General features: G+C 34.6%; 1 pseudogene; it reads right to left on the reverse strand.

The window, feature by feature from the left end:
- Window positions 1–12,828: 12,828 nt before the first annotated feature.
- On the reverse strand, window positions 12,829–13,755 carry LOC148166837 (carbonic anhydrase 6-like; annotated as a pseudogene).
- Between the last annotated feature and the right edge of the window lie 1,539 nt (window positions 13,756–15,294).

Raw genomic sequence — 15,294 nt, forward strand, 5'->3', positions numbered from 1 at the left:
CAGCTCCAAAAGGTGCAAATGGCATCAAATAATTCGACTTGCAAACAAGATCTAAAATCGTGAGCTTAACTTTCTCATCAAAAAAACTTATAGATTACAGCAAATATTCCAAACTGCTTTGAGAGTGGAAATTATTACGACGTCGGTGTGTGCTGAGTCAGGTCAGGTTCTAACATAACAGCAAGTTCCTCATTGTCTTTTTAAAAAATCCACAAAACTGAAATATTTTTTTTTATATTTTCTGAAATGATTTTTGTTACCATTTCTGTAAAAGAGATTGAATGCATCAATTTCATTATGGAGTTGCCTGTTCAATGTTCCCTGACTACCCCTATTTCTCGTTCTTGCAAGGGTAGAAATAAAGCCCGTGCACGTGATTTAAAACGACTAACAAACTTGACCAAACTGGAACCAGATTTGCAACAAATTCTTATTAAAATCAAACCTGGGGAGCAAAGTTTTCGTAAATGTTAACTAACACCGAGGACTAGTAACAGATGGGCCTGTAATCCTTAAAAACCATCAACAATTATTATCAACTATTGTATGGCGGACGTCAGAAATCGAAAAAAATACACTGATTCGTACGATGTTTTACAAAAACAAACATGATTATCATTATAAAAAGGCTCCTTAAAGATTTAAAGTGCAGATCTACAAGATCTACGACATTTGTTAGGTTAGACATTAACGTGACATTAACCTTTCAAAATACACTTGAAGTTGGCGTTTAATAAAAATATATGGCAACAGCGCTTGACGTGTTAGGGAGAATCAAATTACCAACCTCAATGAGATCTCTGAAAAATTACTAACAAAAATATTTATTTATCGTTTGAGAGCCAAAACGGCATGCATTGTGTTAAGGCAGACTTATGTCATAGAATAGTGTCAAAATTTTGTACACGGGACCGGTAAAACAGAGAAATAAAATGGTCATGTGCAGTGGCGTAACTATACCGTTTGAGGCCTGTGGCAAATCCATCAGATAGGGCTCTTTCTCTATTGATTTTTAAGAAGCCCTCTTTGACCAGGGGCCCTTCCAGCTCGGGTCCCGTGGCATTTTGCCGTCTTGCCACCCTACGCCACTGGTCATGTGATGTAAACAAACGAAATGCTCGGTACCGATAATCGTTAGGAGAACCAAAATCGCACCCTTTATATCTCCAATCGCTGTCAATTGTCAAACACTGCACGAGCCTAATGCCGGTTAGAAACAAAATAAAAGAAAGTGTTTCCTACTTACCAAGATAGATAGAAGACTGGTACGCCAACTCGGTAGCCATTTTGTGACGTAATTTTGGGCCCAGGTCAAACACTCGCTAGGTGTCGGACTGTCATCGTACTGACAACTGTCAATTAACTGTCAATTTTAAATTGAAAGCCGTTACCTCAACCCGTAACCTAACCGTTACTAATAAAGGACACAGTTTTTGAGTTCTCTGTACGGTGATTTTGTGTTTAAACATTAAACAATAACCATTTACCTTTTCACTGCGCAATGTTTTTTGGAAAATTTTGTAACTCAGCGCGGTTTGTCAGCTCCTGCGTTAATATACGTTGCGAGCAGTTGATCGCTTTTTTGCCTTGGCGTATATTAACGTCTTGAGCACTGGGCCGATTAACTAGTTTTACAAATGTTCATAGAGATTTTAATTTTCCACAACGTCAATATATTAAACAAGGTAACATTGAGATGAGAGCTGATTATTATGGTGATATTACCTGGCCCTTAGTTCGGACCTACTTTTAAACTGCGTGGATAAAAAAATGCATGGAATAGATTTCAAATGAATTTTAGTTGTAGACGGATATATACTTTCTGAGCAGGGAACGGTAAAAAAAATGTATTTAAAAAAATTAAAGCTATTGTGACTGTGTTTGTTTTGAGCAGTTGACCATTGCAATCAATGCGAATATATCCGTTCGGAGCAGTTTGAGCGAAATATTATTTTGTGGATTTTTCCTGGCCGAGCAGTGTAAAGGTTAAAAATGAAGAAGTGCGTCATTTGTGAACACGTTAAACTTTTAAACAGTGATGTTTCTATTTTTACAGTTCCTTCGGTAATATACACCTACATATTTATTTGAAAAATTACTCCTTAATCAACATGAAGATTAGTACAAAATTTTCTTAACCTCAAAATAACAAATTGACAATTACCTGACAGTCCTTCGCTAGAGTGTCGCCATCTATGTGAGGTTTTATCTGGACCCAAAAATACGACACATTTTCACAGTAGGGAGTTGACGTACCAGTCTTATATGTATCTTGCTACTTACCAAATCCAGAACCGCAAAATTCTTATTTACCATTTATTTCCACACTGGACTCTTAAAACACTTGCACTTGAGCACGCGACCGGTACGACGCCATTTTTAGAAATGGAATGGAGTGAAGTTAGCTAGGAGCTTGTTCGTGCGACAGGCGACAAACCTGCCGCGCCATTTCATTTGATCTCTCCAGAGGTCCACAACCAGTAATATTGAAATTTTGTTTTAAACCGGGATAGGCGCAAACAAAATTACAAATTTGTTGATATAATGGTTAAAACAATTGAAGCGTGCACCGGAACAACGATCTATGTTACAATTTTGGCTATATTGGGCTAACAGTGGAACAACGATATATGGAACGTTCTGCATGCGCAGCTACGACAAATATCATCAAATTTCAAGAGGTGGGGCCATACATTGTTTTTTAAATTGCACTGTTAGGGAACAACGATCTATGTTCTCAATAATGGGGGCAGAGTCAAACGTGATTTTCTCACCTTCTTCGTTAAAAACGGTCAACAAACTGCGCAAAAGAAAAGTTAACGTTCCTGAGTGGCAATGTGTGAAACGAAAAACTCTGAGAGATGCAGGTAAAGAATACATTTCGAAAAGAAAACATATTATCCCAGCAAAACGGCTTCCAACAAAAGTGAGTGGAACAACGATCTATGTTTTATATGTTTTGAAAAAGAGTAGTTCAGCATATACCTAACGCAAATCCATGTATTGTATTTTTATAACTAATATATTACTAATGTTTAGTTTCTTTCAGGATCGTGTATGTAATCCTCAGTAATGCTCCAAAGTTGGATGTCGCAATTTAAACGCTAATAAAAAAATTAGACTGTTTCACGAGTACCATAAATTGAATTATGATGAACAGTCAATTTACTTGCAAAAATGTTTGTCAATAAAAGAACCTGTCAGGAGGCGAAGTGGAAAGAATGATGCCAATTCCAAAAAGCTTGCATCGTTCACTTATCAAATAGAAGGGGAAGACGTGTGCAAGAAAACTTTACTTGACGTTTTCTCCATCACATTTCGTCGTATCCAGACTCTTCAATCGAAACTCAAGAATGGTATTACTATTCCTAGGGACCAAAGGGGAAGACATAGCACCAGACCTCATGCTCTTAAGGACACCGACCGATAGATGGTGAGGCAACACATCAGGAGTTTTCCAAAACAACCAAGTCATTATTCACGAGCAAAAACTGAAAAAGAATGTCTTAGTCCAGATTTAAATCTATGTAAAATGTATCGCCTCTTTAAAGTACAACATCCAAACGTATCAATAAGTCGTACCCTGTATCAGCAAATTTTTAATGACGATTTCCAGCTACGATTTAGTGTTCCAAGGTCAGATACATGCAAGTATTGTGATATGACTTATGTGAAGTTGGTCAACGCAACAACAGAAGAGGAGCGTAACAAGATATCCGCAGAAAGAGAGCTGCACCATCGTAAGGCAGAAGCTGGTTATAAAAATCTAAATGAAGACAAGAACACTGCCATCCAGAATCAGAATATTGTTGTCGTATGTGTTGATTTGCAGCAAGTATTGTTCTGTCCAACACTTACTCATTCCTCCATGTTTTACCAAAGACAGCTTTCTTGTTATAACTTCAACATTCACAATCTTGGAGCAAATAGAGCCACTATGCACTTATGGGATGAAACCATCGCGAAAAGAGGCTCTGCAGATATTGCTTCATGTATTTTCAAATACATAACAAGCAACTACGAGAAGCTCCAAAGAGGTGAACAACGCACCCTCATTGTTTGGTCGGATAGATGTGTAGGCCAAAATAATAATTGGAAGATGATTGCTTTGTATTTTTACCTAATCCAACTAGGCTATTTCTCAGAAGTCCATCAGAAATTTTTGTGTTCCGGACACAGTTTCCTACCCTGTGACCGTGACTTCGCCCAGATTGAAAGAGTTAAAAAAACAGCAAAAGTAATGGTCCCTCTAGAATGGAAAGATGTGATAGCAGAAGCCTGTATCAATTCTCCCTTTTCAATAGTGTTTATGAAACAAGAGGACTTCAAAAACTTCGATGGGTTGGAAAAACTCATGAATAAAACGATCACCAAAATCACTGATGCCATGTGGATAAAGCTTTCTTGGGATAATCCAACGACGGTAAATATTCGAAAGTCACATAATATCCTGCGCCCATGGGAACAATATGATATTATAAGAAAGAAACGTGGACACCAACCTACTAGAATCGCTGTTCCTCCCATCCAGGCTTTGGAGATTTTGTATGATGAGCCCTTGAAAATCAGCAAAGAGAAGAAGGACAATCTCATTAATATGACGCAGTATTTGGACGAAAAATATAGAAATTTTTACCATAACATTGCTTGCGAAGATGCTTAGTAATACAGTTCAATAAGATGTTTGTTTAATAAAGTTACAATGACGTTAATGGCATTTCTATTTCATTAAAAATAAATATATATATATTTAAATTATATTGCTCTATACTTTAATTTTTTAATGCAACATAGATCATTGTTCCACTGTAAAACAAAACAATTTTGTTTTTGTCACGAATCAGGTCATATTATAATGTAAACGTAACTGAATTTGTGATGTCCACGCATACTATGATGTGTTGTGACATATCTGAACGTAAAACTGCTAAACATATGCTGAAACGTTTTTCGCAGTTTCTGACAAAAAACTGAAATGTTACATAGATCATTGTTCCGGTGCACGCTTCAATTCTAAACACTATCACTTTTTGTAAACTTTCAATTCGAATTTTGTTTTTGTGAAACACAGCGCCAGCAGCTTGAACGGCCTATTCTGTTTCTAACACACCATTTTGACACAGTTCTGAAATTAGTTGATTCCGGAATTTAGAAAATTGTTGGTGTTCAAACTGCATTTTATCTTCTTTATTTAAAATAAAAGAAACCACTGCGATTTAAATAAAAATATGTACCAATTACTTGCAAAAACCAGTGTTAGCTTGCTATTTTTTTTAATATTGATTTTGTTCTACAGCTCATCAATGATAATTTTTAAATTTAATTCAAAATCGCTAGGAGCAAAATGGATCGAACAAATTGTGTACGATTTTTTTGGTTCCCAATCGTTTCCTATGCTTTCTTCCGTTTTCTCTCTTTCTCCATTTGGGAATTGATAAAAATTGAATGTGGGATGTTTCAACTACTACATATTTTAACGTAACGCTGCACGTTTTCGCGGGCATTTTTAAAATAACTACTAAAATCACAAATGATAAATACAACCCCAAAATCACAAATAATGGAATTTTTTAAATGTACCTACGTAACTTTATACTACATGAAAATTGAAGAAATTAAATAACTGAACAAAATTACACAATAAATACGTCCTGAAATATGTTAACTTTGCTAATAATAGATCAAATTTATCAAGAGCTTTTAAACTAAAATTTTTGTTGTCAAGATAAAAGGTTTTAAAAATATTAAGATTGCTATTTGAGCAATATTATAAAACGTTTTCTGGCTTGAATTCGCAAAGAGGAGCTCGAAATCTACAAAACCACCAGTTTTTATCAAGATTCAACGGCTGAATCGCGAGAAAAAAGCTGAAATTTGCACAAAATCATCAAAATTCTTAGAGAAATCCGCTTATTTCGATGCAAAACGACGAGTTCTCGCTGATTTTCGCCGTTTTCTGCCTTGAATTCGGAAAGAAGAGCTCAAAATCTATAAAACCATCACTTTTTATCAAGATTTAACGGCTGAATTGCAAGAAAACAGCAGAAATCTGCACGAAATCATCAAGATTCTTAGAGAAATCCGCTTATTTCGATGCAAAACGACGATTTCTCGCAGATTTTCGATGTTTTCTGGCTTGAATTCGCAAAGAAAAGCTCGGAATCTATAAAACCATCACCTTTTGTCAAGATTTAACGGCTGAGTTGCAAAAAACAGCAGAAATCTGCCCGAATTCATCAAAATTCTTAGAGAAATCCGCTTATTTCGATGCAAAACAACGATTCCTCACTGATTTTCGCCGTTTTCTGGCTTGAATTCGCAAAGAGCTCAAAATCTAGAAAACCATCAATTTCTATCAAGATTCAACGGCTGAATTCCAAGAAAACAGCAGAAATCTGCACGAAATCATCCAAGATTCTTAGAGAAATCCGCTTATTTTCGATGCAAAACGACGATTTCTCGCTGATTTTCGCCGTTTTCTGGCTTGAATTCACAAAGAAGAGTTTGCAATCTACAAAACCACCAATTTTTATCAAAATTCAACAATAAACAATTCAAATAAAAACCTTTTTTTTGAAATTCAAAATTTACTTACCAAAATCTCTACAACAATACATGGTAGCAGCAAGATTAATTTACATACATGTTTCAACTGAGAGTAACAAAAACAGATAAGTACAAGCCAACAAAACTGAACTAAATTATTAGATCATCCATGGCTACAATATCTTTTGATTTTTTATTTTTCAATTAACTGTTTTGTAGTCTAATTAGTTCCAATTGTTCGATAAAAACTAATCGCTGCAACTCATGAGTACTCAAAATCTGGTTTCTTCTGTTTCAAATAACTGTGATCGGATTCTTTTTTAGGGTGGTCTAATAACAGTGGGAATTGAAGAGCATCGTTTCAAAGTTTCACTGGATGAACTTGCCATTCCTGAACACGCCCATCTAAACGCTTTTTCCCAAGTTTTTGAATTAATTTTTTTGTTGCCTAATTTGGGTCTAATTCACATTTATTTGACATTTGAAACTGACAGCTGACAGCTCCACACCGTAGTGTTACAAGAGCGTTCCAAGTCCTATTTAGTTGAGAACTGTACTGCCTAGTTCAGGAGGAATTAACTCTGGCCAGGAAAGCACTTAATGATACGCTGCTAAGCTGAAACCGCTTTTTATAGCCACGAAAATATGGAGTCGACACGCGAGACGAAAAATGCTGTTTATGGTGCGTTTTGTACCGAGCCATCAATCCGGGAACACAATATTTAGGATTCACCCAAGCTAGACAGCTCCCCATGGAATTGAATGCAAGAAAACCTATAGGAGCTAAAATTGTGGATTACGAATTTCATCAAGATGGCGCTAGCGGTGACACCTGCTGGTTATTTGTTTGCAAAAACCTGGCCTGTACCCATAGAGAAAATTGTTTTTCCGACAAACATTAAAGATTTCTTTTGAAAATGAATGCGTTAATGTATCACTTTACTGAGCAGATATGTAATTTGTATTTTACCACATGCAAGTGTCAATTTATTTCGATGATGACTCTAATCCCTTATGTATATCGAAATCACTCGATTAATTCACAAATTAATCAAAAATGAGTTGTCTCTGTACAAACCTTAGATTTTAAAGCTCATACAAAATTTTTATATTTTTTGATTTATCAAATTGAAATTTTACCAGAACGAATTTTTATTAAATTTACTTTGATTGTCATTTCGATATTAAATATACACTCCAATAGCGATATAGCCATCTTAATTCGTCTTTACTATTTAACCTAACCTAACAACCGGCTTTGTGTTATTCGTCCCGACAACAAAAAATTGTGTTTTCTTTGTGTTCTCTCGTTTTTAGTGTTTATTTTATAATAATGGATGCCAATTGCCAGCGGAAAACATGGGTGGCACATAGGTGCCACATGGGTGGCAATCAGTCCTAAATGTTTCTTCTTCTAATTTAGAGAATGTTGATAACATTTATAGCAGCCATATGTGTACCTTTAATAATATAATTGTAAACATTCTGAAATGCAAGGACAAATAAAAGTTATTATAGAATTTCATCTAATGGAATCCAAATGAAAATATGAGTTTTGATTGTTGCGACGAACGTCGGAAAAATGTTGGAATGAACTTGTTTGTTAATGGGCGATTAATAATCTCAACTATTAAAGACACTCACTCGCTGTCGCTCGTTCATGCTTTAAACAGTTTCGATTATTAATCGCCTTCATTAACAAACTAGTTTATTAATTAACTATTTTTCGAATTTGCTGCTTTCATAGGTACATTAGAGTACTCAATTTGGAGTCGTTTATAAGTATCTATATAAGAACTCAAAGTAGGAAATTTTGTTTTTAAAGAGTTGGCAGCACAAACCACCTACTCTATAGACCTTTAACGACAAATGATACTGTTTGAACCAATCACGTGACAAGAATTGGTTTTTCTCACCACGTAAGAAAAATCACCAAACATAATACCAAAGATTAAAAGGTAAAAGTTCCTAAATCGGGAAAAATACCCTAAATGAAAAAACCCATTTTGAAATTGTAAACAAGAAATGAGTCACCAGCCACTCTTGTCACAGTCTTGTTTTCCTGTGTTTTCCGTTCTGTGTTGACCAAGCGAATTTGCGATTTCCACGTTTTATTTTGTGTTCTGAGTTGAAAAGAAAACGGTTTTTTTCAAAACTACTTGCCAGTTCAGTATCTTCAAAAGGTGAGTGGTTATAAAATATGTTTTCTTCTTACATAAACTATGTATTTTAATATTTTGCAGATAATAATGGCTCCTGTAAAATGCTGCGTACAGCTGCTAAAACACTTTTTCATTGGTTTGACGTCACATCTCAACTGCAGGCTCCGCCTACTGATTCCATATGCAAAACATTTGTTTAACACCAGCGTTGCAATTTAAGGTTGTTTTTGCAAAAGAATTTATACACAATGGAAACGGGATTTCAAAAAGCCGACACACAAAATTTGCGACACGTAGATGTGCGATTGATATGGGATTTTTTATCAAGAAATCCTAACATTGAGGTGAATGTGTCGCGGTAACTACATCTTTCTTTAACTTGATATGTCAGTTTACAATGAATGGTTGGATTTTTATTATCCAAGAGAAATACAATTATAATTATTATGTTAATGTTTCTTATTCAACCGGTATACTTTCACACGTTTATTCACATTTTTGTTTTGCATCATTCTCGGTCGGCGGGTGCATTTATCGCATTTACCGCATTTAACGATAATTTCTACGAGTACATAGTCAGATTTATTATTTCTTTCTCTCTCATGACACCTTTGTAGAGAAAATATGGTTTTTACATTTTGATCTATTCTGATTTGATTGAATTCTATTTATGTACGATATAATAACCATCTATTTTTTTCTATATTCGGAAATGATTCGTATGAAGAATACGCTCTCCGTATTCGCAAGAAAATTTATAATTCAATAATTTGGTAGAAATTAAATAGGTGGTTTACTGTATTGGATTTTTTATAATCAGGCCAAATTAATAACAATAACTGATCCAAAGCTTTTGTTGTTTTTTTTATTTTTAATTTCTACACAATCCACTATACAGTATGTCCCCGGATTGAGTTCACAAGAGAGAAAAAAAAAGTTATTTTACATTTTACAAAAAAATGACAACGGAATAAATTTTTTGCTTAATTCAAAACAGATAAATCTGCAATTAAAATTCAAGAAAAATATGTTAATTAACCTAGAAACTTGTCATTTTTGACATTTCTGAAGTTCTTGAAACTTGAAACATAAATGGCGTCACTTTTGAGCGAAGCTGAGATGTGACGTCACAAAGCTACCCTCGCTGATGGGTATGTTTTCTAATCTCGCTCGAATCGGACTTTTAAAAACGCTTAAAAAATTATATACAATTTTTTTGCAATTTTTCCACTAGCGACATCACATTATACGACATGAAAACTATCGATTTTCGTCAAAATTCAAAAATGTGCATTCTCCCTATTCAATAATTATAGTTTTTTTTTTAGTTGTTTGTTTTGTTTTGTTCTATCGTACAAAAATGTGTTTAATACATATATTTTGCGCATTATTGTTCTGTTAGTGTTTGACTGTTGAAATATTCATATCAATTTGTATTTTTCAGAAACAATGCCAACTCCCCATCAAATGCTGAAGCGTGTTGGAATAAATGTTCGCAAAGATATGACTCGTAGAAAAAACAAACTATATGCTTTGGTGAAGAAATGTGCGAGAAAGGTGAAACAAGTGCAAAAAACAATTTTAAAAAACGCTTGTTTGAAGCAGAAAAGTTTGCTAAGGAGAATTTACTTAACAACAATGTTTTAAACAAAGTCGCTGCTCGGTTTGTGAATAGTCAATTTCGGGCTACAAAATCCATTAAGCAACGGCGCTTCACTTTCGAAGACAAATTATTGGCTCTCACGTTGTATAAACAAAGTCCAAAATCTCATAGATTTTTATCAAAGATTTTTATATTACTGAGTAGGACTACCGTCCAAAATTTTCTGAATAAATTAGATTTTGAACCGGGGATGATGAAGAAGATATTTGAAGCGCTTCACCAAAAAGTTCATACCCTTAACGAAAATGATCGGTATGTTAGCCTCATGTGGGATGAAATGACAATTCAAGTTAGTATTCATGATAAGAGGAATAAAGGGGATATTGAAACAGCCATTTTATTATGCATTTTCTTCAATAGGGAAAGCAAAGGGGCATCAACTTAAAAAAAGCCTTGAATGAAGTTTTGCCTGATTCCAGGAGCAAGGAAAAAAGGTCAGTGCATCAAAGGTAAACTAACACGATTCAATAATTTCTTGAACGAAGAAACTACCAACGACCAAATCACAGAAATTCAGCGGCAATTAAAATAAGTAAAATTAACTGACACAGTTCCCAGACATCAAACGTGTTTTTCAATAACTGGCCATGTTTGCCTCTTCTAGCTTACCTTCACAAAGAAGGTATCTTACCTCTGGGAACAATTAGAATGAATCGTTTGCCTAACTGCCAGTTTCCAAAAGACTCTGATATGAAAAAGCTTGGAAGAGGTACCTTTCTAGAAAAAATTACCACAGTTGATAATGTGGATTTATCAGTTGTTGCCTGGTATGACAACAAACTAGTCACTAATGCATCAACTTACGTAGGAAGCCAGCCTACAGAGGAAGTCCGCAGATTTTGGTTCCTCAACCAAGCAGTATAGGTGTATACAATGCTCATATGGGTGGAGTTGACCTCCTGGACTCTATACTAGGATATTATAGAGGTCGTATGAGATCAAAAAGTGGTATTTGCGCATTTTTTCCATTTTGTGGATTTGATCGTTGTCAACGCATGGATACTGTGGAGAAAAAAAAAAACGAAAAATTCGGGTGTATATTTTACCGTTGTCAGAATTCAAACTGATGTTGGCTGAAGTTTTGACATCAAAAAAGAAGAAAGACCTAGTGTATCATTGCAGCCTAAGCTAGATTTAAGAAAAAAATATATCCATTTCCACAATTTCAGCGAAAGAAATTCGCAGAGACAAAATGAATCAGGTCGAGCCGCAGAAAGTGGCACTTGGCTGCGTAAATTTCCCTCTTTTTCGAAATTGCTACGTCTGACTGCGTTTTGTTTGCGATTCATTAACAATTAACCATCTATTAAAACAAAAACTGATACCCAGCGAGAGTTCATTGTTGTCACTAAACCCGTTCATAGACGAAGTCGGTCTGCTTAGAGTCAGTTGGTGGACGATTACGCAACGCCTCGTTGTCGCATGAAGCGACCTATAACTATAGGTAAACTACATAAGATCATTTTGTTTCAAAATCCTTGAATAGTCGACTGATCAATTGATTATCTCGAGTTAGGGATTAATTCGAACCTGAAAAGTTTAGAAAATTACGAAAGTAAGGATGAATATGAAAGATTTGTAAAAGCAGTACACGTAGAAGCTAGAGTTTTTAGAGAAATCTGCTCATTTCGATGCAAAGCGACGATTTCCCGCTGATTTTCGATGTTTTCTGACTTAAATTCGCAAAGAAGAGCTCGAAATCTACAAAACCATCACTTTTTATCAAGATTAAACAGCTGAATTCGAAAAAAACAGCAGGAATCTGCACGAAATCATCAAAATTCTGAGAGAAATCCGCATATTTCGATTCAAAACGACGATTTCTCGCTGATTTTCGATGCTTGAATTCGCAAAGAAGAGCTCGAAATCTACAAAACCATCACTTTTTATCAAGATTCAACGGCTGAATTGCAAGAAAACAGCAGAAATCTGCACGAAATCATTAAAATTCTTAAAGAAATCCGCTTATTTCGATGCAAAACGACGATTTCTCGCTGATTTTCAATTTCAAATCATTTGAAAATTTTTCAATTGGATATTATTTCCATGGTTTTAAGAATTGCACTCTTTGGCTGCTTGAATTCTTCAGAGATAATTAAATTAACATGATTTGTTAATTTGTGAAAACACTGTTTGTTGTTTAAATTTTATACCTATTGTCGATTTTGACATTTGACAATTGGTGCGATTGACAGAAGTTCAAAGTGACAGAACTAGTTTAAACACAGTACAATGCGAGCGGCACAAACGGAATTACATTTCAAAAATAACTTTAATATGCAACAGAAGAAAACGAAAAAATATAACAAGTTTTCCAGACATTGATAAACTGCTAACTCTATAGATATGATGAAAGGTCATCGATATAATAGATATCTTTGCCATTTCTTTCCTGTAGTTTCCTGTAATTTTCTTTCAGAGGTTTATTCTCCCCATCCCAAATTCGATTCAAGGCATTCATCTAAAAATGAATTTTAATGTAAATTTTATGCAATCAGTATTTTGTAGCTGTTTTTCAGAAATATGAGAAGCTTCGGAAAAAATAGTCCAAAGCACCACCTCATTGCAATCGGGTATTGTCAACGAACCACTATAACGAAAATAATTGCGCACATTTTCAGGCAAAAACGGTTTTAAAGTTACAGGCCCTGCTAGTTCCACAGTCCGATCAGTCTCATGAGCAACTTTTTCTATTTCGTTGACAAAATTGAACGCTTCGTTGGGCGATTTAGACACCTTAAAAAAGTCTTAAGAAAATGTAGAAAAAAAAATGTACGAACGATATAAAACACTCCCAAAACAGCAATACCGCCTTTAATTCCTTTAGCTTTGGCTAAATTGTCAAAGTTCCTGTTGTAGAACACAAAATGACCTTCCAATGGATATCTTATGTTGTTGACTGTGTGCTCGGAAACCCAGTGAAAATGAAACGAATCCAAAACGAATTTACTGCCAAGACCACCGCCAGAAACAGTCAGTTCATCGTTGGGAAATTTTAACACAACTAGAATCAAAAGGACGATGCAAAGTGTATCGCAGAAAAATTATACTCACTAGAATGCCCGTTGTTAGTAAGAGTTGCTTTTAACTCCTTAAGTGAATTGCGACTAAACTTGAAGTTGTGGAAATTAATTGCAGTAATGGCCTTAAATGGAAGATCAATTGGAGACTGCAGTTCGCCTGTGCAGGATTAAGGCCATTTTGCTGCAAGTCTGGTTTAGTTCAAACATTTTGAAAATTTTTAGTTATTCACCTTGATCTACATAAGACCAGTGATGTCCAAATCCATCTGAAATTATAGGAACTTTTTGGGCCTTTTTCAAAAATTATGGGAAACTTACAACAAATAATCTGAGCGAACACGACAATGACCGAAACTAGCATTGTAAGATTGTTAGGTACAATGGACTATTTAAGAATGAGAACCAATTTTTATTAAAAGCCTGGAGAAAAAATCACAAAAACATTTTCCGAGATAAATATTTATCGTCACAATAAAAGTGCTTTCTGTTTCTTGAGAAGTGCCATAAATAAAGTATTAGCCATAAATTGAGTTTAATTGTTTAGTTTTCCAACCGAAATATAAAATTTTTGATATCAAGATTTTTTACTTCTCCTATAAATGAAAATACTCTGATTTAACGTACACAGGCCATTGTTTGGTAACAGCAATTACGATACCTAGGATGTAATGTATGTAATTAATAACAGCTGCAGGCGTGTTGAAATACGAGCAAAGCGAGAATAATATTTAAATATTATTTTATTAATATGAAAATGTTAAGGTAATTATAATACAACTCATATAGTCAACGAAAAAAAAAACAACAAAATATGTAAACTTCTAAAGGGTGTAAAGTACCAATTTTAACAAAAAAATATTCAAATAAAACAATATGTATGCGGTAGTAACAACTATTAGCTGAAATTGCATATTTATTACACCTGCAAATACAATAACATTTATCTATCGATATAGCAAAAGCATTCTATAAAATTGGAATCTCTAGTTAACAAAAAATAATAGGTAAATTAAAATTTTGACACTCCTTAGAATGTATACTCTTCAATTGTAATTTAATATATTATTAGGTTTTTGCAATCTTCGTAAAACTCTAATTCTTTTTTGTTTTTGGATCGGCACCAAACTTATTTATAAATGGATCAGACGAAAAGCTGCAATTAGTGTTATAGCCCTGGATTCGGGCAATTTCTCTCAAATGATAATCCCCATTTCTAATTTTGGGTTTTGGAACTCCAGATATTTGATTATATCTGAGATATCTGAGATGCTCAAGTGCTAACACTTCTGGCAGCAGTGTGGAATTTGAAGCACCATCAACGATCCCAAAGTAAAAAAAAAGTTACCTTCACCACAACCATGAAGGAGTATTATTATTATTCAAAGTTCTTTGCAGAAACTGGTGAGCGCCACTGAGGTCAATTATGGTACGTCAATCCAGGCCATCAAAAAATTGGGAATAAAAATGCTAATAAACAAGTGGCAAAAATGTCTATATCGGGATTCCAGTCAGTTTAACATTGATGCATTTACATCGTAGAATGTGATTTTCAATTGTTAACGAAGGGGGCTTTGGATGAAAAAAATAATGCGTCTTTCTTTCGAAAAGAAAACATGGACGAAGTAAGTTGTTTTTAGTTTTAATTTAACAATTTTTATAAATACTAAATTTATTTTGCAGAAAAGCCCATCCGAAAATGAAAATAAGTAAGAAATTAAGAACAGGAGACAATGACGGCGACGGCGGCGCTAATAAAGGCCATGGCAGCCACAGTGGCGGTGGGAGAGGGAGAAGAAAAAGAGCTCTCCCACCACGCTTACGAAAAAAAAGTATGTTTTTCTTTTTCGGTAATTTAAAAATTAAACATTTACGTTTACAGAAAACAAATTGCAAAAAAAGT

The sequence above is a fragment of the Gnatocerus cornutus genome, unplaced genomic scaffold, assembly GCF_029298725.1.
Source record: "Gnatocerus cornutus isolate USDA-ARS CGAHR unplaced genomic scaffold, icGnaCorn1.1 Chromosome12, whole genome shotgun sequence".
Lineage (NCBI taxonomy): Eukaryota > Metazoa > Arthropoda > Insecta > Coleoptera > Tenebrionidae > Gnatocerus > Gnatocerus cornutus.